The sequence below is a fragment of the Nicotiana sylvestris genome, chromosome 9 (genome assembly GCF_000393655.2).
Source record: "Nicotiana sylvestris chromosome 9, ASM39365v2, whole genome shotgun sequence".
In the NCBI taxonomy this organism is placed as follows: Eukaryota; Viridiplantae; Streptophyta; class Magnoliopsida; order Solanales; family Solanaceae; genus Nicotiana; species Nicotiana sylvestris.
Genome location: NC_091065.1, coordinates 96,903,906 through 96,925,750, shown reverse-complemented (window position 1 = coordinate 96,925,750; position 21,845 = coordinate 96,903,906).

Sequence of the window (21,845 nt, the reverse complement as noted above, 5' to 3'; positions counted from 1 at the left end):
GATGATGAATGGGTCAAAGCCCGACTAGAGCAGCTGAGTTTAATGGATGAAAAAAGATTGGCAGCAGTATGTCATGGCCAGTTATATCAGAAGAGAATGGCAAGAGCATACAATAAGAAGGTGCGCCCCAGGAAATTTGAAGTAGGGCAACAAGTATTGAAACAGATCCTCCCACATCAGATTGAGGCAAAAGGCAAGTTCGCCCCGAATTGGCAAGGGCCGTATATTGTGACCAGAGTATTATCCAACGGCGCTTTGCGTCTGACAGATGTTGAAGGAAGATGCGTCGACATGGCTATCAATTCTGATGCAGTCAAAAGATATTATGTGTAATTTCTTTTGTTGTTTATTTGTTTGGTTGTACTTAGTGCTTATCGGATAATGAAATGACGGAGGCAATTCTTTTTTCTATCCAAACACTTTTAACCTTTGCTTTACCCCTTTGAGCCATACTTATCTTTTTATACCCCTCTCTTGGAATCATTAATGAAAAAATGTATGAAAAAAAAACTTTTTGAAGGTCGCAAGAAAACAAAGGAGCCAGTGAACTACGTTCGACCTGATTCCTCAAAGAGGATACGTAGGCGCCTCACGGCTCGGTCATAAGGTATTAAAAAAAAATCAAAAGAAAAATCTCCAAGTAAGAAAACTGGGGCAGAAATTATGTTTCTAAATTTTGAAAAAAAAGAGTTTGATTCCAAGAGTTGTAATACTTTACCCATCAAAGTTATTTTGAATTTTATAACCTATATTGATATCCAAAAAAGACCTCCCGATCAGTATACGAGAGGTGTTAAGATAGGAAAATGAAAACCAAGAATAAAACGTCGGTCCCTGACTGAATGAGGATCATGAATTGAAAGAATTGATAGCCAAAAGAATTCCCGGCAGAGAAAAATCTTATCGGCAACACTCCAATCCCAAGCTGAGAAAATAAGATGAGAGAGTCTTATCGGCGAAAACCTTCACAGGCGCCATAAGGCGACGTAAGCTGAGAAATACAAAATGAGAGAGTCTTATCGGTGAAAACCTTCACAGGCACCATAAGGCGACGGGAGTTGTGAGAAATGAGAGAGCCTTGTTAGTGAAAACCCCGCGAAGGGCACTATAAGGCGACAAGATAGATTGACGGAAAAGATCCGTATTTTGCGAAGAATTGGGCACCTATTTATCCCCAGCAAGTGAAGACATCAGAAAGTTTGATCGACACAAATAGACTGGGTTGATTAATCCGGAATGCACAACATGATCATTGGAATCGGTTATATCACCCAGATAAGTTCATTTTTTTTCCATCATTTGTTCAGAAAGATTTTCTCATTTTTCTATCTTTTCATTTCTTTGTTTAAAAGAATTTTTCTAGAAATTTATGTTTTAAGGAAGGTCTTTCAGAGCTTACTACCAGTTGCCAAAATGGTACAACATAAAATGTGAAAAGGGCAATCCAGAGACAAGGCAATAAGACAAAAGACGTTGATTGCCAGGCCGAATAATACTGTCCTAAAATGGCAAGGAAAGTACGGGGAAGAGCCGAAAAAAAACATGTTGAGGAAATTGTAAGACAAGTTCCAAGACGATCCCCAGAGTACTCCGACCGAATATCGACCAAGCTCCGAGGTGGTCGGACAACACAGAAGGGGAAGGGAAGAAAGGAAAATCCCTCTTCGGCAAAATAACCTCCAGAAATTTTTGAGATACAAAATGGTGAAGGGATAAATGGAAAAACCATCCCCAGCAGAATGTTATCCCCAGCAAATAACATCATCCCCAACAAGTTTTGAGAACGCCGAACAAGAATAAGGGAAAGGGAACAATCATCCCCATCAGGAGTGACATGACCACTCGCCATATTTCAAAAAAAAAAAAAAAAACTAACTAAATTTTCTTTGATTTGAACAGGAAAATAAAGTGTTGATGATGGCCTAAAGATACGCCATAAGAAAGATCGCCAGAATTGGGGCAGAAAATTTTCTGCCACAAGTGGAAATTTTCTCGGAGAATCGAGGAAACAAATTCAAATTATTCTTTACCAATTAGGCGCCCACCAGTATAATGCGGGAATACATTTTATGTTTTCATTTCATGTTCTAGGTCGCCCACCAGTATAATGCGGGTATGCATTTATGTTTTCATTTCATGTTCTAGGTCGCCCACCAGTATAATGCGGGAATACGTTTCTGTCTTTTCATTTCTGTTCTAGGTCACCCACCAGTATAATGCGGGTATACATTTCTCTTTTCATTTAATGTTCTAGGTCGCCTACCAGTATAATGCGGGCATGCATTTATCTTTTCATTTCATGTTCTAGGTCGCCCACCAGTATAATGCGGGTATGCATTTATGTTTTCATTTCATGTTCTAGGTCGCCCACCAGTATAATGCGGGAATACATTTCTGTCTTTTCATTTCTGTTCTAGGTCACCCACCAGTATAATGCGGGTATACATTTCTCTTTTCATTTCATGTTCTAGGTCGCCTACCAGTATAATGCGGGCATGCATTTATCTTTTCATTTCATGCTCTAGGTCGCCCACCAGTATAATGCGGGTATGCATTTATCTTTTCATTTCATGTTCTAGGTCGCCCACCAGTAATAATGCGGGTATGCATTTATGTTTTCATTTCATGTTCTAGGTCGCCCACCAGTATAATGCGGGAATACATTTCTGTCTTTTCATTTCTGTTCTAGGTCGCCCACCAGTATAATGCGGGCATACATTTCAGTTTTTCATTTCCAGGTCGCCCACCAGTATAATGCGGGTATACATTTTCATTTCATGTCCAGGCGCCCACCTGTATAACGAGAGGAATACTTTTCAGTCTTATACTGCAGATTTTGAAGTCAGTAACCCCACCGGAAGGCAGAAGGTTACAACAAGAATCCCCAGCAGGAAACAATAAAAATCCCAACACCGGAAGGCAGAGGGTGGCAACAAGAAGTCCCAGCGCAAATTCAAACGCATGAGTCAAAAGAAAGAAAAGACGTGTTTTGATGAATCTGATGAAGATAATCGTATCCCCAGAGGAACCGCCAAAAAGCTTAATGAAGAAAGCCATGTCCCCAGCGGACCGAACAAAATGACGAAAACTGGTATTAAAAAAAAATCAAGGGCCAGAAGTCTTGGTAAAAAGGCACCAGAGGAAACACAAACCGACAAAAAGCAAGGCAACCGGAGCAAGGGGGAAAACAGATAAGATTCTGTAATTTCTAGCTTAGTCTAGATTCTTATTTTTTAAGCATGGTGTAATAAGGAGGTCAGCAAACAGTAAAAGTAGCATGCAACAACAGTAACATTGCAGTCCCAGCTACCAAGACTTCCCGAACTACATTGACCTGATTCCTGTTTAGCCCAGGATATGTAGGAAACCTTTGAAGCAAAGGTTCAGTCAAATCTTTTTCAAAAAAATGCTTCAACAGAGTACTCGGATGGGCAAAAAATCGCTCGATTTATCTTTGCACGAAAACCCTTCGTGTCTCCGGGCAAAGAGGGGCAGCTGTAAGCACGTGATTTTTGACCTATATGAGAATTACTCCCAAAAATTCAGAAAATAAAATGATTTTTCTTTGGTGTGCAATTTTGTGATATTTTAAATAATTATTTGTAGTTGTCTGTGCGTGTTTATTTGCTAAATTAATAAAAAATACAAAAATATGTCGCATTTTGCATGTAGGATTTAATTCTATAATTGATAATAATTAAATTTGTTTTACAAAAATAAAAAAATTACAAAAATAAGCATCGTTTGCATTTTTAGCATTTAATGTCCAAATATACAATTTTATGCTTAATTAATACTTAATTGTGCGTTAATTGTTATTGGGAGTTAATTTGCGCTTTTATAACTTAATTTAGTTCTTAATAATAGTTTAAGTATTTTTATAATTTAGTTTTAGAAAAATAAAAGAAGAAAAGAGAGCGAAAATATAAAGAAAGTCGGAATTGGGCCTCTTCTTCAATTTCAAGCCATAGGCCCAAAAAATGGCCCAATCTTCCCTACGACCCAGTCCATTTCGAACTGGGTCAACCCGGTCCATAACCCAACACCCTATTATCTTGCATTTCAAAAAATAAAACAAAGAAAAACAAAAAACAAATAGTAAGAAAACCCTAAAAAATGCCTAAAGCATCCGCCCCCCCTATTCTCCTTCTTCTTCCCCAAACTCAAAAACACCTCCCATGGCTTCCCTTTACTTTCTTCTTCGTCCACACAAACACCCTCGCGTCCAAACGACCCCCCCGTCATCCATTAAAACCACACAACCACCTTCAAGCTCGAACTCGACAACCATGGTCGCCATTGCTGCGTCTTCATCATCAACGACCAGTCCGTCGACTCCCTTTCACCATCATCGTTTCCACTGCAGAACCAGTCCTCAACTTCACGTCCCAACAGTCCACCTGCTGCTCGCGCTACTGCTACTGTTTCATCTTCTTTGTTTCGTCGACTTCGAATTGGGTGGTCGAAGATCCGAGCTCCAGCCATGGATGCTGCTCGCGCTACTGCTCCTGTTTCGGCGTCAAGCTGCGTCTGCTTCAGACGCTTGCTGCTCGCGCTACTGCTACTGTTTCATCTTCTTTGTTTCGTCGACTTCGAATTGGGTGGTCGAAGATCCGAGCTCCAGCCATGGATGCTGCTCGCGCTACTGCTCCTGTTTCGGCGTCAAGCTGCGTCTGCTTCAGACGCTTCACGACTCGCGCTACTGTTACTGTTTCATCTTCTTTGTTTCGTCGACTCCGAATTAGGTGGTCGAGCTCCCGAGCTCCAGCCATGGACGCGGCGGCGCTTCACTGCTGCGTATTGTCATTGACGACTCCATGAGTCATGTTTGTTGCTCACCATCGTATTCTTGTTGACGACGCAAGGCAGTCCGGTTAAAGTCTGGCAAAGTTCGAAGGTTTATCGTCGAATCGAAATCCTTCGTCGAGCTTTACATGACGAGTTGTTTGGTCAAGGTTTTGCTTCTGTTGTTGCTTCATTCTTTGTACATGAATGCTTCGTCAAAATCCGAAATGACATGAGTTGTTTGGTCGAAGTTTGTCGAAACAGTCCGTACATATTTCGTGTCGATCCGGTTAGTAGATTTTGAGTTTTATTTTTTCCGTGTTTCGTTTTGATATTTCTCGAATCTAAAATCGGTAGATATTTGATTTTTGGTTTTGTTCATGTTCATATGTTTTGTTGAATTAATTTTCAGATTTCAAATGGAAATTTAATTAGTGGTTTTTCATGTTTATTTCATGTTTGTTTTATGGTTTAGGTAAGAATTTGTTAGTTTGATTGTTTGTTAGATTCAAATTGAAATTTAATTGATTATTTCTTCAATTTGTTTCATGTTGTTATATATTTTCCAGAAATTATTAATGTTGGTTTAATCATTTAATTTGTCATGTTTGTTGTTTTAAAATAGACTCATTCATGTTCATACTTTGTTTGATTGTTCTTGAATCCGAAATTTGTATAGTTTGATTTCTTGTTTATCACTTATGATTATTTTTTAAATTTGTCTCATAATCTTGTTTAAGTTTAATATAAGAATTGTTTGTTGTAATGTTGTTAGAGTTGATTTTAAGTTCAATATGATTGAATTTAGAAATCTTCATACTTTGTTTGTTGTTGGTGTTGAATCCGAAAATAGGATTGTTTGTTGCTAAAATATTGTTCAATCAAATTTTAGTTGTTCTTGGTTGTTCAATTTGTGTTCATGTGATTTGTTGTTGAAATGTTGTTAAAATCATGTTCATATGATATTGTTGTTATGATGTTCATCCGTGTTCATATTGTTGTTTGAACATTGTTAGAAATTGATCATATTGTCTATATTTTGGTTAAGTTTGATTAATTGATGTGTTATAGCTGATGGGTAGTTTGGTAAATTTGTAATACGTTCAGGGGTAGTTTGGTAATTTCAGTAAGGTCGGAAGGGGTAGTTTAGGAATTGTACATTTTGTAATTGTTTATTTGAAGCATGGGGGACAAATTGAAATGGGGTGGGTTGTGATATGATTATTTAATATAAAGGGGGGACAAGATTTAATTTAAAGGGAAATCTTGCATTATTTTATGTTAGGCATGGGGGACAAAATATAATGGGGTGGTGTGATATATTTATTTAATGTAATGGGGATGAGTGGGAGGATAATGGGTTTGGTAGAGAAAGGGATTGATTTTAATTGATTAAAGGGTGGGGATTATATATAGAGAGGTCTGGAAAAAAATCAGGGAGGACAGAAAAAAAAAGAGCTGAACATTTATTCTGAAAAAAACATTGAAACTCTCAAGAAAAAGAAAAACATACAAAGAAAAATAAAAAAAAAAGTTGAAAATTAGAAGAGGAAGTAGTACACACCTGATAAATATTCTGGTATACAGGTGTAGAAATTAAGGGTTGAAGATTAACTAGACTTTCAAAAATCTGAAAATTTCCCTTGGTTTCTGTCCGTTATTTTCGGCATTCCTGGATTTTATTTTGAATTTTTCAAAGCTGTCACTGGGATTTTCGTTGACTGGTTATTGCTGGTTATTGTTGCTGTTGCTGTGTTACGTATTACGTTGCTGACTTTCTTCTTCTTATATTGACAATATCAGGTACACAACTGTAATTTTGGCATTTTGTAAGCTGAAATGAAGAATGGAGTGTTAAATTTTTAATTTAGTTTAATTTATTTTTTGTATTGTATTTAGGTTATTCATGTATTATTATTCTGTAAATCACTGTCATTTGGCATAACTAGGCATATTATAGCGACATATTAAATAACGCCTTAACCAGATTATTAGGAAATATATTTAAGCCTGATTATTAATTAAAACTGTTTAATAAAAAAAATAGAAGAAATAACGTAAAAAATGGCGTTATTGAATCAGTTTGGCAAAAATTAACTAAGTTCCTTATTCATAAGGTTTTTCGTCAACGATAAGTTAATCGGAATCATGTAGTCAATTTCAGTTAAAACATGAATTAGTTTGCGAACAAGTATTAGGACATGATGTGAATTAAAACAAAGTTAGTTAAGGTTAAATTGTTTAAATTTTTTAGAAATATGGTTTAGTAATCAAGTTTTTTTTCTTTCTTTCAATTTTCAGTATTTGTAAATAATTAGTTTCAATAAGCTTAAGTCTTACTAACAATTTGAATTTTAATCCAACTATGGGATAATTTTTTTATTTTATTTTTTATTTTATTTTTCGACAATTCCATGTTGTATTTATGATTATAATTTTATTACTTTCTGTTAATATTTGTTTTTCTCTTCTATTTAATATGTTATTTTCAAGAATGTAGATATTGATTTTATATTTATAGATAAACTTGGTAATAATAAAAAGGTAGTCATTAAGGGATATTCTTAAAATAAGGAAGGATTTCGCTAAAAATAAATAGATGTAAATAATACAAATTTACAGGATTCTCCAATCTCATTTATTTATTTAATTATTTAAAAAAATTACTTAGAATTTGGGATGGATTGTTTAGTGAATTTCACTTCCTTCCCCAAAGATAATGACGCGCTAGACTCTTTAGGCGCGATTTAATTAATTTTACCTTCTTAAACTCGGATGCGCATTTCATGCGACCCAAATCTAAATCCTAAAACATCAAATAAAATATGTTTCGGATTGTGGGTGCATTTCATGTGACACAGTCCAAAGATATGTTTTAAGCGATGTTCACATTCCTAAAAAATAATGATAATAAAGCGGTAAAAGATAAAATTTGCACATGGTTCATAATTGTATTAAAAATCAGATAAATAAGCCGAATATAACAGTTGAGCGACCGTGCTAGAACCACGGAACTCGGGAATGCCTAACACCTTCTCCCGGGTTAACAGAATTCCTTATCCGGATTTCTGGTACGCAGACTGTAATATAGAGTCATTCTTTTCCTCGATTCGGGATTAAAATTGGTGACTTGGGACACCCTAAATCTCCCAAGTGGCGACTCTGAAATAATTAAACCAATCCCGTTTCGACTGTCCTTTAATTGGAAAAAACTCCTTGTACCCTCGCGGGGGCGGAAAAAGGAGGTGTGACAAGGCTGTAAATCTAGGAGACGCTGACAACGTCCAAGAAACCAAAATTAGCATCCACATTGAGCCGAATGTCAGAGAAGAATTGATCAAAACCCTCATGGAATTCAAAGATGTTTTTGCATGGTCATATGACGATATGCCTGGATTAAGCACCAATTTAGTGGTTCACAAATTGCCCACTGACCCGGCATACCCTCCGGTCAAGCAAAAACTAAGGAAATTTAAAACAGAAATGAGTGTAAAAATCAAAGAAGAGGTGATTAAGCAGTTGCAGGCAAAGGTCATTCGGGTCACTCGATATCCCGAGTGGTTGGCCAATGTGGTACCAGTCCCAAAGAAGGATGGAAAAATCAGGGTGTGCGTCGACTACCGCAACCTCAACAAAGCAAGTCCCAAGGACAATTTTCCGTTACCCAACATTCACATCCTGATCGATAATTGCGCTGGGCGCGAGATCGGATCCTTTGTGGATTGCTATGCGGGTTATCATCAGATCCTAATGGATGAGGAGGATGCGGAGAAGACAGCGTTTATTACGCCATGGGGAACTTACTGCTATCGGGTAATGCCGTTCGGATTGAAGAACGCCGGGGCAACGTACATGCGAGCAATGACTGCTGTGTTTCATGACATGATACACAAAGAAATCGAGGTGTACGTCGATGATGTGATCATAAAGTCTTGGCGTCAGGAGGACCATGTAGCAGACCTAAGGAGATTTTTCCAAAGACTCCGAAGGTATGATATCAAGCTCAACCCGGCCAAATGCGCATTCGGGGTTCCATCAGGAAAGCTGCTAGGATTCATCGTCAGTCGACGGGGGATTGAGTTAGACCCATCCAAAATTGAATCCATCCGAGATTTGCCACCGCCAAGGAACAAAACAGAGGTAATGAGTTTGCTGGGTAGACTCAATTACATCAGCAGGTTCATCGCTCAACTCACAGCAACTTGTGAGCCCATATTTCGGCTGCTGAGAAAGGATGCTGCGGTAGGTTGGACGGCAGAGTGTCAGGAGGCTTTCGACCAAATCAAAGGGTATCTGTCTAATCCACCCGTATTGGTCCCGCCTAAGCCCGGGGAAGCCCTTAATTCTTTATCTGACGGTCCTGGAAAATTCATTTGGTTGTGTGCTGGGGCAACATGACGACACAGGAAGGAAGGAGCAGGCCATCTACTATCTTAGCAAGAAATTCACAGTACATGAGGTCAAGTACACTCAACTCGAGAAAACATGTTGCGCCCTAACTTGGGTAGCTCAGAAGTTGAAGCACTACCTGTCTTCGTATACTACTTATCTCATATCCCGTTTGGACCCATTGAAGTATATCTTTCAGAAACCTATGCCCACGGGAAGGTTGGCAAAATGGCAAATTCTGCTCACAGAGTTTGATATCGTCTATGTAACGAGGACGGCCATGAAAGCCCAGGCGCTGGCAGACCATTTGGCAGAGAATCCCGTTGATGAAAAATACGAGCCCTTAAGAACGTATTTTCCTGACGAAGAGGTAATGCATACAAATGAGTTGGAATTACCTGAGGAACCGGGTTGGAAGCTTTTCTTCGATGGAGCTGCAAACGCAAAAGGGGTTGGAATAGGAGCAGTACTCATTTCTGAAACAGGACGGCATTATCCTGTTACGGCTCAACTACGCTTCTATTGCACCAACAATATGGCCGAGTATGAGGCTTGCATTCTGGGTCTGCGCTTGGCTGCTGACATGGATGTCCAAGACGTCTTGGTCTTGGGAGACTCGGACCTCTTGGTACATCAAATTCAGGGTGAATGGGAAACACGAGATCTAAAGCTCATACCATACCGACAATGCTTGCATGATCTGAGCAAGCAATTTCGATCGGTAAAGTTCAAACACATCCCGAGAGTTCACAATGAGGTTGCGGATGCCTTAGCCACCTTAGCATCAATGCTGCACCACCCTGACAAAATGTATGTTGATCCTCTACACATCCAGGTCCGTGATCAGCACGCCTACTGCAATGCCATAGAAGAAGAAGCAGATGGCGAACCCTGGTTTCATGATATCAAGGAATACCTCAGAATGGGGATATATCCAGAACATGCCTCTGGAGACCAAAAAAGAGCCCTTCGGCGTTTGTCGAATGGTTTCTTCCTCAGTGGAGGAGTATTGTACAAAAGAACCCCGGATTTGGGATTGTTGAGATGCATAGATGCCAGTCAAGCAACGACGGTTATGGCAGAGGTACATGCTGGAAGTTTGTGGGCCACACATGAGCGGATATGTATTGGCAAGAAAGATCCTTCGAACAGGGTGTTATTGGCTCACCATGGAACACGACTGTATCACTTTCGTGAGGAAATGCCATCAGTGCCAGATACATGGAGATTTGATTCATTCTCCGCCAACAGAGTTACATACGATGTCAGCACCCTGGCCGTTTGTGGCATGGGGCATGGATGTCATTGGGCCCATCGAGCCGGCAGCATCCAACGGTCATAGGTTCATTCTAGTGACCATTGATTACTTCACCAAATGGGTTGAGGCTAAAACCTTCAAATCAGTAACCAAGAAGGCAGTGGTGGACTTTGTTCACTCCCATATCATCTGCAGATTTGGGATCCCAAAAGTGATCATCACGGATAACGGTGCGAATCTTAATAGCAGCTTGATGAGAGAGGTATGCCAACAATTCAAGATTACACACCGCAATTCCACCCCATATCGTCCTAAGGCAAATGGAGCAGTCGAAGCAGCCAATAAGAATATCAAGAAGATACTGCGAAAAATGGTGGAAGGGTCCAGACAATGGCACGAGAAATTACCCTTTGCTTTGTTGGGTTACCGCACTACCGTCCGGACTTCCATAGGCACAACTCCTTATTTGTTGGTGTATGGAACTGAGGCCGTGATACCAGCGGAGGTCGAAATTCCGTCCCTCCGAATTGTCGCTGAAGCCGGGATTGATGATGATGAATGGGTCAAAGCTCGATTGGAACAGTTGAGCCTGATAGATGAGAAAAGATTGGCAGCAGTGTGCCATGGTCAGCTGTACCAGAAGAGAATGGCAAGAACATATAATAAGAAGGTGCGCCCCAGGAAGTTTGAAGTAGGGCAGCAGGTATTGAAGAAGATCCTCCCACATCAGGTCGAGGCAAAAGGCAAATTCGCCCCAAATTGGCAAGGGCCTTATATCGTGACCAGAGTATTGTCCAACGGTGCTTTGTGTTTGACAGATATCGAGGGAAGATGTGTCGACATGGCTATCAATTCTGATGCAGTCAAGAGATATTATGCGTAATTTCTTTAATTATGGCAATTATTGGTTCGTTTGTTTGTATTTGGCATTTATTGGATAATGAGATGACGGAGGCAATTCTTTCTTCTATCCAAACACTTTTAACCCTTGCTTCCCCCTTTGAGCCTTAAGTTATTCTTTCATACCCCTCTTTTGGAATCATTAATGGAAAAGACATGAAAAAAAAAGAAAAAAAAAAGAAAAGAAAAAGAAGATAAAATCATAAGAAATATAAAACCGTGGGAACTACGTTTGACCTGATTCCTCAAAGAGGATACGTAGGCGCCTCACGGCTCGGTCATAGTATGCATCATAGTGAATATATGATGCATAATGTACATAGTGTGCATAATAGGCACAGTGTGCGTAACGCACGTAGCTCAACACAAGTATAAAAAAATAAAATTCCCCAAGCAAGAAAACTGGGGCAAAGGTTATGTTTTAAGTTCCAACAAAGGTTTGATTCCGAAAGTTGTAGCAGATCACCCATCAAATTATTTCATTTTTGATAGCCTTTCTTTAACCCCGCACCAAAACCAACATCGACGTTCAAAAGACCTCCCGATCAATATACAAGAGATGCCAAGTCAGGCAAATAAGGCCGAGAATAATGCACCGATCCCCAGCAAAGAAGAGGATCGTAAGACTGGGAATGAATTGATGGTCAAAGGAATCTCCAGAAGAGAGGGTCGTATCGACAACACCCCGATTCCTCGATGAAAAATAAAATGAGAGAGTCTTATCGGTGAAAACCCTCACAGGCACCGAAAGGCGACGTAAGATGAAGAATAAAATGAGAGAGTCTTGGTCGGTGAAAACCTTCACAGGCACCGAAAGGCGACGTAAGATGAGAGATATGAAATGAGAGAGTCTTATTGGTGAAAACCTTCACAGGCACCATAAGGCGCCGGGAGATGAGAGAAAAGAGAGAGTCTCATTAGTGAAAACCCCTCGAAGGGCACTATGAGGCGACAAGACAGATCAACAAAAAGCGACCACATTCGCAACGAAATGGACAATCATTTATCATCCCCAGCAAGTCAGACCATCGGGCAAATCGATTGATACAAATAGACTGGGTCGGGAATCTAGGGTGCACGTCATGAATCACGGGGACCAGTCATGTCCTCCAGATAAGTTCTTTTGAGTTTCTTCTCCCACCAAATATTGGTTCAGAAAGATTTTCTCCTTTTTCTATCTTTTATTTCTCTTCCTAAAAATTTGTCTTGAAAAGAATTTTTTCAAAGCTTACTACCAGAGACCGAATGGGAATTTAGTCAATGCAGGATAACACAAACAGACTTAAAGGCCGGCCCCAAGCAATGCAATGATCGCACCTGGCAGTTTTGGAGAAAGTAAGATCCTAAAGGGAGTGGTTTCGGGAGTAAAAACAGACTCCCACAGCATGTGCTTAAAGAGAAAGCAGGAAAGGGGATAAATTGAAAACCAGCCCCAGCAGGCTAGAAACCCCCAGCAAGAAATTTTGTCCACCAACCAATTATGGGGACATAGAGCAAGAAAAGGGGAAGAGAGGAAAAATCATCCACCGGAAAGGCACCTCCTACCACCACGATTAAAACTAACTAAATCCTTTTGTCTGCTGCAGGAAAACAAAGGATTGATGATGGCGGCAAGACACAACGCCAGGGAAACCACCAAAAATCGGGGCAGAAAATTTTCTGCCGATTGTCGAAAATTTTCTCGGAAGAACGGGGAAACAATTTCAAATACATTTAAGTTCTAGGTCGCCCACCAGTAAAATGCGGGAATACATTTAAGTTCTAGGTCGCCCACCAGTAAAATGCGGGAATACTTTTAAGTTCTAGGTCGCCCACCAGTAAAATGCGGGAATACTTTTAAGTTCTAGGTCGCCCACCAGTAAAATGCGGGAATACTTTTAAGTTCTAGGTCGCCCACCAGTAAAATGCGGGAATACATTTAAGTTCTAGGTCGCCCACCAGTAAAATGCGGGAATACATTTAAGTTCTAGGTCGCCCACCAGTAAAATGCGGGAATACTTTTAAGTTCTAGGTCGCCCACCAGTAAAATGCGGGAATACATTTAAGTTCTAGGTCGCCCACCAGTAAAATGCGGGAATACTTTTAAGTTCTAGGTCGCCCACCAGTAAAATGCGGGAATACTTTTAAGTTCTAGGTCGCCCACCAGTAAAATGCGGGAATACATTTAAGTTCTAGGTCGCCCACCAGTAAAATGCGGGAATACTTTTAAGTTCTAGGTCGCCCACCAGTAAAATGCGGGAATACATTTAAGTTCTAGGTCGCCCACCAGTAAAATGCGGGAATACATTTAAGTTCTAGGTCGCCCACCAGTAAAATGCGGGAATACTTTTAAGTTCTAGGTCGCCCACCAGTAAAATGCGGGAATACATTTAAGTTCTAGGTCGCCCACCAGTAAAATGCGGGAATACTTTTAAGTTCTAGGTCGCCCACCAGTAAAATGCGGGAATACTTTTAAGTTCTAGGTCGCCCACCAGTAAAATGCGGGAATACTTTTAAGTTCTAGGTCGCCCACCAGTAAAATGCGGGAATACATTTAAGTTCTAGGTCGCCCACCAGTAAAATGCGGGAATATATTTAAGTTCTAGGTCGCCCACCAGTAAAATGCGGGAATACATTTAAGTTCTAGGTCGCCCACCAGTAAAATGCGGGAATACTTTTAAGTTCTAGGTCGCCCACCAGTAAAATGCGGGAATACTTTTAAGTTCTAGGTCGCCCACCAGTAAAATGCGGGAATACATTTAAGTTCTAGGTCGCCCACCAGTAAAATGCGGGAATACTTTTAAGTTCTAGGTCGCCCACCAGTAAAATGCGGGAATACATTTAAGTTCTAGGTCGCCCACCAGTAAAATGCGGGAATACATTTAAGTTCTAGGTCGCCCACCAGTAAAATGCGGGAATACTTTTAAGTTCTAGGTCGCCCACCAGTAAAATGCGGGAATACTTTTAAGTTCTAGGTCGCCCACCAGTAAAATGCGGGAATACTTTTAAGTTCTAGGTCGCCCACCAGTAAAATGCGGGAATACATTTAAGTTCTAGGTCGCCCACCAGTAAAATGCGGGAATACATTTAAGTTCTAGGTCACCCACCAGTAAAATGCGGGAATACATTTAAGTTCTAGGTCGCCCACCAGTAAAATGCGGGAATACTTTTAAGTTCTAGGTCGCCCACCAGTAAAATGCGGGAATACATTTAAGTTCTAGGTCGCCCATCAGTAAAATGCGGGAATACTTTTAAGTTCTAGGTCGCCCACCAGTAAAATATTTCAATACTTTTAAGTTCTAGGTCGCCCACCAGTAAAATGCGGGAATACATTTAAGTTCTAGGTCGCCCACCAGTAAAATGCGGGAATACATTTAAGTTCTAGGTCGCCCACCAGTAAAATGCGGGAATACTTTTCAGCTCTAGATTTTGGAATCAGTAACCCCACCTAAAAGCGGAAGGTTACAACAGAGACCCCCAAGCAGGAAATAATAAAATCCCCAGCACCAAGGAGCGGAAGGCTGCAAAAGCAAGCGCGCGATTCAAAAGGAAGAAGGAACGCATCTCAGAAGAAGCAGTTGGGAACGTTATTGCATGCCCAACATAACGATTTTGATGAAGAAAGCCATACCACTGAAGAAACCATTGAAAGGCTTAAAGAAGAGGGCCATGTTCCCAGCAGATCAAGCGAAGTGATGAAAACTAGTATTCAGAAAAGGCGAAGGACCAGTATCATCCCCCCAAATTCACAAAATAAAGGTATCAGAGGAAAGCGCTGGCCGACAAGAAAGCAAGGCAACAAGAACAAGTCGAGGATAGATGAGATCTCATGATCCATAGTCTAGCTTAGCTTCTTGTTTTTCCTTTCAGACAATGTAACAAGGAGATCAGTGAGCAGTAACATCCTACAGCAGCATGCAACAGCGCACAACAGCAGCGAGCACTACAGTCACACGGTAGTCCCAGCTACCAAAATTTCCCGAACTACATTGACCTGATTCCTGTTCAGCCCAGGATATGTAGGAAACCTCTGAAGCAAAGGTTCGGTCAAATCTTTTTCAAAAAATGCTTCACACGGAGTATTCGGACGGGCAAAAATCGCTCGCTTTATCTTTGCGCGAAAACCCTTCGTGTCTTCGTGCAAAGAGGGGCAGCTGTAAGCACGTGATTTTTGCTTCACGGACAATCGCTCCAAAAGAAAACAAAAATAGTGACAAATGACTCTGCTGTACAATTCTTTCGATTTTTCGTGGCATGTGCTGTTTAGTCATTTGTGGTTCGGTCCATGTTGCATATGATCTCATCAATCAAAATACAAAGTATATCTGTCATGGCAATCAAACCGTAATTCGGTCATTGAAAGAAAATTCAAAAAATATATATATGTGCATCGTCCGTTCTAGGTGGTGATTTAACTTACTTAAATATTTTGTGATAATTGTGTTAAAATGTTACATTGTTGTTTGTTTTAATTTCATTGTTTTATTATTATTATTTTCATTTTTTGTTTAAAAATAGAAAACAAAAGAAAAGAGTGAATGAGAATCAGTTTGGGCCCAAGAAATAAAACAAAAATAGGCCCAAACCAGCACACAAGTCCGGTCCAAACCAGGCCTGCCCAGGCACCCCCCAAAACGACGCCGCATCAGGCGTCTGATCTGATCCTATACGCCGTATATAAGCCTTCCCTCACCCCACGCCCCCTAGCCGAACCCCACCTTTCCCCATCTTCTTCACCAAGCCCTGAAACCCCCGAAACCCTAGCAGCCGCCCTAGTTTCCCTTTCACCAGAACCCGGCGGCATGAACATCGGTGACCACCTCCTGAACACCCTAGGACCCCCTCACTCTCCTGAACATGGATCTATTACCCCCTAGCCTCGAATCCCCTTCCTTCATCTCGAATATTCATTTGAAGATTCGAGTCGAACCCGGACCTATGCCAAACCTCACCATCTTCATACCAGACAATCCCCTGACCCCCCTCGTGACCAAACCAGGCTTGGTTTGGTCCGAATCTACCCACAACTCTTAGAATCTCAAATCTGAGAATCCAAAACCTAGAACATGAATAGCCTTGGAAACCGGCCAGTCTTAACAAGGTTTGAGGTCTAATAGACCTTAATCAAGGTGTTCTCATGTGAGAACACCCTGATTAAAGTTTGTTCGGCCTCAAGGGGTCAAAATTGAGTCAGATTTGGTTCAGTTTTGTTTGGACATTTTTCGGTAAGTTTTCTTTTCCTTTTTGTTTTATTCAACTGCTAGTTAAGTTGTCAGCATGTTTCGTTGTGTATGTTTGTTATTTTTTTTGTTATTTTCCATTCGGATTTCTTCCATCTATGTCAAAGACCTTTTATTTGGTCAGTTGATTTTCTGTGTGTTCTGAATGTATTCTGTGGTATACATGATCGTCAATTAAATTAGTCGTCAAATGAGTTAATTCATATAGGTTCCCAGTGATTGAACAAAGTTGTCTGAAGTCATTCGGGACTCTGTACGTGTTGTTTATATGAACGATTGATTGTTATGTGTTACGATTAATATAGTCGAGTCGATGTATGTCGTCAATTAGTTTCAGTCATTAATGGTAACAACTTGATCCGTGTTGTTTATTTCTATTGTGATCGTATCTGAATCCCATTAGGAACTGAATTGTATTGCCTATTGGTTTTGTTCAATTTGAATTAAAGAACATCTAGGGGGTAGGTTATAATGGCAGTTCAGACTTTGAGCTTAAATGGATGCCATGTTCACTTAGTTCAGATTGTGGGCAGCATGCGTATGGTCAGTTGTTTTGGATTAAAATAGTCTGACAGCACATGCTGTCAGATTATATTCCTGCTGCCCATACTTTGGCTAAATAAATAAGGGATTAGGACACTTTAACAACAAAAAGAGAGAGGGGCTGTCAGGGATTTGATGGGAGTCTTGTTATTTAAAATAAGTGAGTGGAAAAACAACAGGGAGGGGGAATTCTGAGTTGTCCAGCAGGCTGTAAAGTGCTGGGATTAGGCTATAAGAAGGGGGACCTTCCGTTATAGGAGGGAGGATTCTTTTGGAGCCTAAAAGAGGAGGTTCTTCTGAAAAAAAATTAGTCTTGAGAGAGGTCTTGTGAGTTAAAGGAAACTGAAAAAATATAAGGAAATTTCCAGAAATACTGTAACCAAACACTGTCTGAAAACTACAGAAGAATTCACATTGGTCAAGCTGTCTTGGCCAAGTTCTGTTGTTTGCCCTGATTGAGCTGCTTGTGATTGTTGAACTGCTGGTGTTGCTGCATCGAATACTCTGTTATTTCTGTTGTTTCACTACTCTTTTCTGGGATTACTTGTTTGGTGCTCGACCATCTGTTGGTTTTCTTTGTTCTGGAAACTGTTGCTGGTTGTCTGTGGACTGTGGAAAACACTTGTGGTTGTTGGTTTGTTGCTGTGTTGTTGCTGTGTATCTGTTGTTGCTGTGTTTGTTGCATACTACCCAGCTGATCATTCCTTTCTTCTTTTGTTCTCTATACCAGGTACACAACCAATACACTGTCAAATGTAATTGGAAAATTGAGCATGAATACAAAAAGAAAAGACCTGAAGTTGACTTTCATACATAGATTGTTACATTAGATATCATGTACTGTATAATAATTTTCATTCCTGTGTTGACAATAGAAGTAGCCTGTATGCCCAGTGTATATCAATATAGATTAGCTGAATGATAGTTTATATATGTATGCTGATAGGTGAAAATATTCCCAATGAAATAGGTTGTATCTTAGACTTAGTTTAACTTTGTAGTATGTCCTTTAATGTAGGCCAAGCATGAAAATCGTACTCTACTAGTTAAGTTCTTTCCTTTCTGATAAACTGCTTCATATAACTGGTAAACCATGTTTTAAGACAAAGAACACAGAGCTTGCAATCTCAACCTCACGAAGGTCGAGCCCAGGTTGAAACGGACCAAGCAGGCCGCATCGAACAAACAATGGCCCAGGTCTGGTCCATTACGCATGGGCTGGATTTGGGCCCTTAATTCTGCTCGGCTGACTGTGTACGTGGCCGTGCTACTGATTTTGCGCAAGCACTCGGAATTCTATTATAGATAACTTGCAAGCATGTAATTAACTAGGGTTATCTACTGTTTTCAATTAGTAGAGACAAACGCGACAAGAAATGTAGTTGCTATAGGATATCCTTTTAAAATAAGGACGAGATGAGCCTCGACAAAAATAAAGAAAAACGCACAAATTGCGGGGCCCTCATTAAATGTATATATATTGAAGCATTCAGTCCCTAAGGTGGGTCGTTTAGCAAATCTCACGACCTCCCGGAATAATAACGTGATAGCCTCTTTAAGCACGTATTTAATAATTTTACCTTCTTAAACTCGGGTGCACATTTATGTGACCCAAATCTAAATCTCAACGGAATCGAAATGTGTCTCTAATCACGGGTATATTGATTATGGCGTGGCCCGAGATGCATTTCCATGACGTTGTAAATTCCTTTTAATAATAAATGAGACGAGCCTCGACAAACAAAAATGTAGAAGCTGCGGGGCCCTCTAAATGTATATATATTAAAAATACTTAGAATCCGGGACATGCCGTTTAGCAAATTTTACGGCCTTTCCCAAAATAACAATACGTTAGTTGCTTTAGGCACGTCTTAATAATTTATTTTTCTTAATTCGGGTGCACATTTATGTGACCCAAATCTAAATCTCAACGGAGTCGAGATGTGTCAATAACCACGGGTGCATTGATGTAACGTGGTTCGAGATATATTTTCACGACGTTGCAATTCTCGTAAAAAATAATAATAAAAGCGGTCAAGAGTTTAAAACTTGCACATAGGTTTAACATGTACAAAATCAGATAATCAAGCCAAATATAACAGTTGAGCGACCGTGCTAGAACCACGGAACTCGGGAATGCCTAACACCTTCTCCCGGGTTAACAGAATTCCTTATCCGGATTTCTGGTACGCAGACTATAATATAGAGTCATTCTTTTCCTCGATTCGGGATTAAAATTGGTGACTTGGGACACCCTAAATCTCCCAAGTGGCGACTCTGAAATAAATAAACCAATCCCGTTTCGATTGTCCTTTAATTGGAAAAAACTCCCTTGCGCCCTCGCGGGTGCGTAAAAAGGAGGTGTGACATCTGTTAACAAAATATTACAGGCCAACAAATGAATTACATAAATGAAATAGAAAACTAAGAAGCTATTCTATAGGGAGCCTGCAATCAGGCCCAAGTTTCCCAAAGCCTCCAATGATCTTTCAAAACTCATTTTCATAGAAAAATTAGGGTCTACGTGCATTAAAGTTCCCTAAGGGTCTCAAGGACCCCGGGCAATGCTTACACCTAGACTTAGTAGCCAAGCATTGAACCAGTGCAGTATGGAAAGCCAGCCTAAGTATGCCAGAGTTCCAAGGGTTCTCAAGAGGATCCCAAGATAGTACACATACTAGAGGGGGCAGAACTTATTAACTAAGAGTAGAGTGAAAGTGCAGGACACATGTTTGAAAGAGGTTTATTAAAGACTGGACTTAAAGGTCTGTTTTGAAAGCAATTAGTAAAGCAATAGAGGTTGTTTGAAAGAGGTTGGTGTAGTAAACAGAGTTTAAACACTTTAGGATAAGACCACACACAACAAGTTCACAAAATCTAAATTAATTCAGTGATCACATAGGGGTTAAGGGGTTTGGGGATACACAGACATTGCCTGCAGACACATGACCCCAACAGGAGTATTAAGACTGGTATGGACATGCTCAGAGATAGCTTGACACTGGCATAATCACAAACCAGTCATGAGGAACATAAACTCTTAGAGGGGAATAGGGATTCACAAAATGGTAAGTGCACAGTAGGTAAAGGAAAACAATTGTCCAGACATGCTTGAATCACACAAGGGAATACATGAGCTTAAAGGGAGGGGAATCATACTAGCATGTTTAACTACAAACTCCACAACAAAATCATAAGTAAAAGCAAGCTAGAAATAAAAGAAACTGAAACAAGAAAGAAACATGTTGTTGTTGTGGCTGTAGATTAAACTAGGACATACTAGTGAAGATAGAATTAAGCACAATGAAAGAACCAAGGAGCACATATGATTAGCCTTGGCTTGCAGCCGGATAATAGTAATAGAATAACACAAAGATTTTAAATAAGAGAGGGGTTATTTGGAAGCCAAGTGTTGTGTCTTGTTAATGAAAGACTTAGGGTATTTATAGCTAAAAGTAGGTAGTGAAATAAGGTAAAAATCATAGTAGTATACTAATTTAAGAACTCAGAATCAATCATTTAGAGAATCAAGGAAGTACTTCCTTGAGTTAGGGGAATCAAGGTCAAACGGAATGATTCAGTACCATATAAGGGGAAAGGAGGAATCAGTGTGCATAATTAAACAAGGAAAGGAGCCAGAGTCCATTAGGCATAAAGTAGTCGATTGGGACAAAATTCTGAAGGACCCAATTAAGGAAAGACTAAGTAAAACCAAGTATCATACTAAATAAGGTAATAAAATCAGTGAATTCAAACAGACGAGTAGAGTTCTAGGGCTTTGAAGAAAAATCTTTCAATTACCAACAGTTAAGAGAGAAGAGTGGAGATGAGAGAGCATCTGAAGGCGGCGCCTTTGGAAAAGTGACTTAGGGTTATGGATCGTTTGAAAATTAAAAAGGAAAGGAATTATTTGGACTGTTGATCTCCTAGATCAACGGTCCAGATTAAAATGGGTAGGTGGGTTCCGGATTTTGGTAAGGATTAATAGGGTATGGGTTGGGTGATTTCGGTGTGAAATTGGGCTGGAAAGGTGTCCAATTTTGGCATTGAAAGCCAAATTTGGTTGTTATTTTAATAGCTAGTTTCCCTATTTAATTTATAAAAAATAATAGGCAATTTTTGGAAAATAAATTAAGGTACCAAGATGATTTAAAGTACATAATTAACAATTCAAAAATACAGGATCCAATTTTATGCATATAAACATAATTATATCTAAAAACGGGCTAACATTGCAATTATATGCAATTTAGCTTTAAAAATACCAAATGTAATTGTAAAAAATACATAAAAATTACTTTAGCCATATTTTGGCATATATATATAGAAATTAAATAAAATTAATTATCAAAAAAATAAATTTGGAAATACTTATTGGGATTTTATGGATAAAAGGGGAGAAAATAAATCAATTAAAATCCTTAAAATTATGGGAAAAATAATAAAAACCTTGGGCATACTTATGTATGCATATATATGCTATTTTGAAGGCTTTTATGCATATTCAAAATATATAGGGATAAATTGGGTATCAACAACTGCACCTATTACCCGGGAAGGATGAAAGAGTTTTCGGGTAAAGAAATGATGGCCAATTTTGACCGGACGGGGTGTTTTGAAAGACAAAGGCCGAGCTCTGGTTTTCGAGTTGCCTACATATCAATGGTTTTATAGGAATCATACCATGTGTAGTTCTGGATTCACCTGCGGAGTATGCCGATGGAATCATTATAAGAACAGACACGAGATAT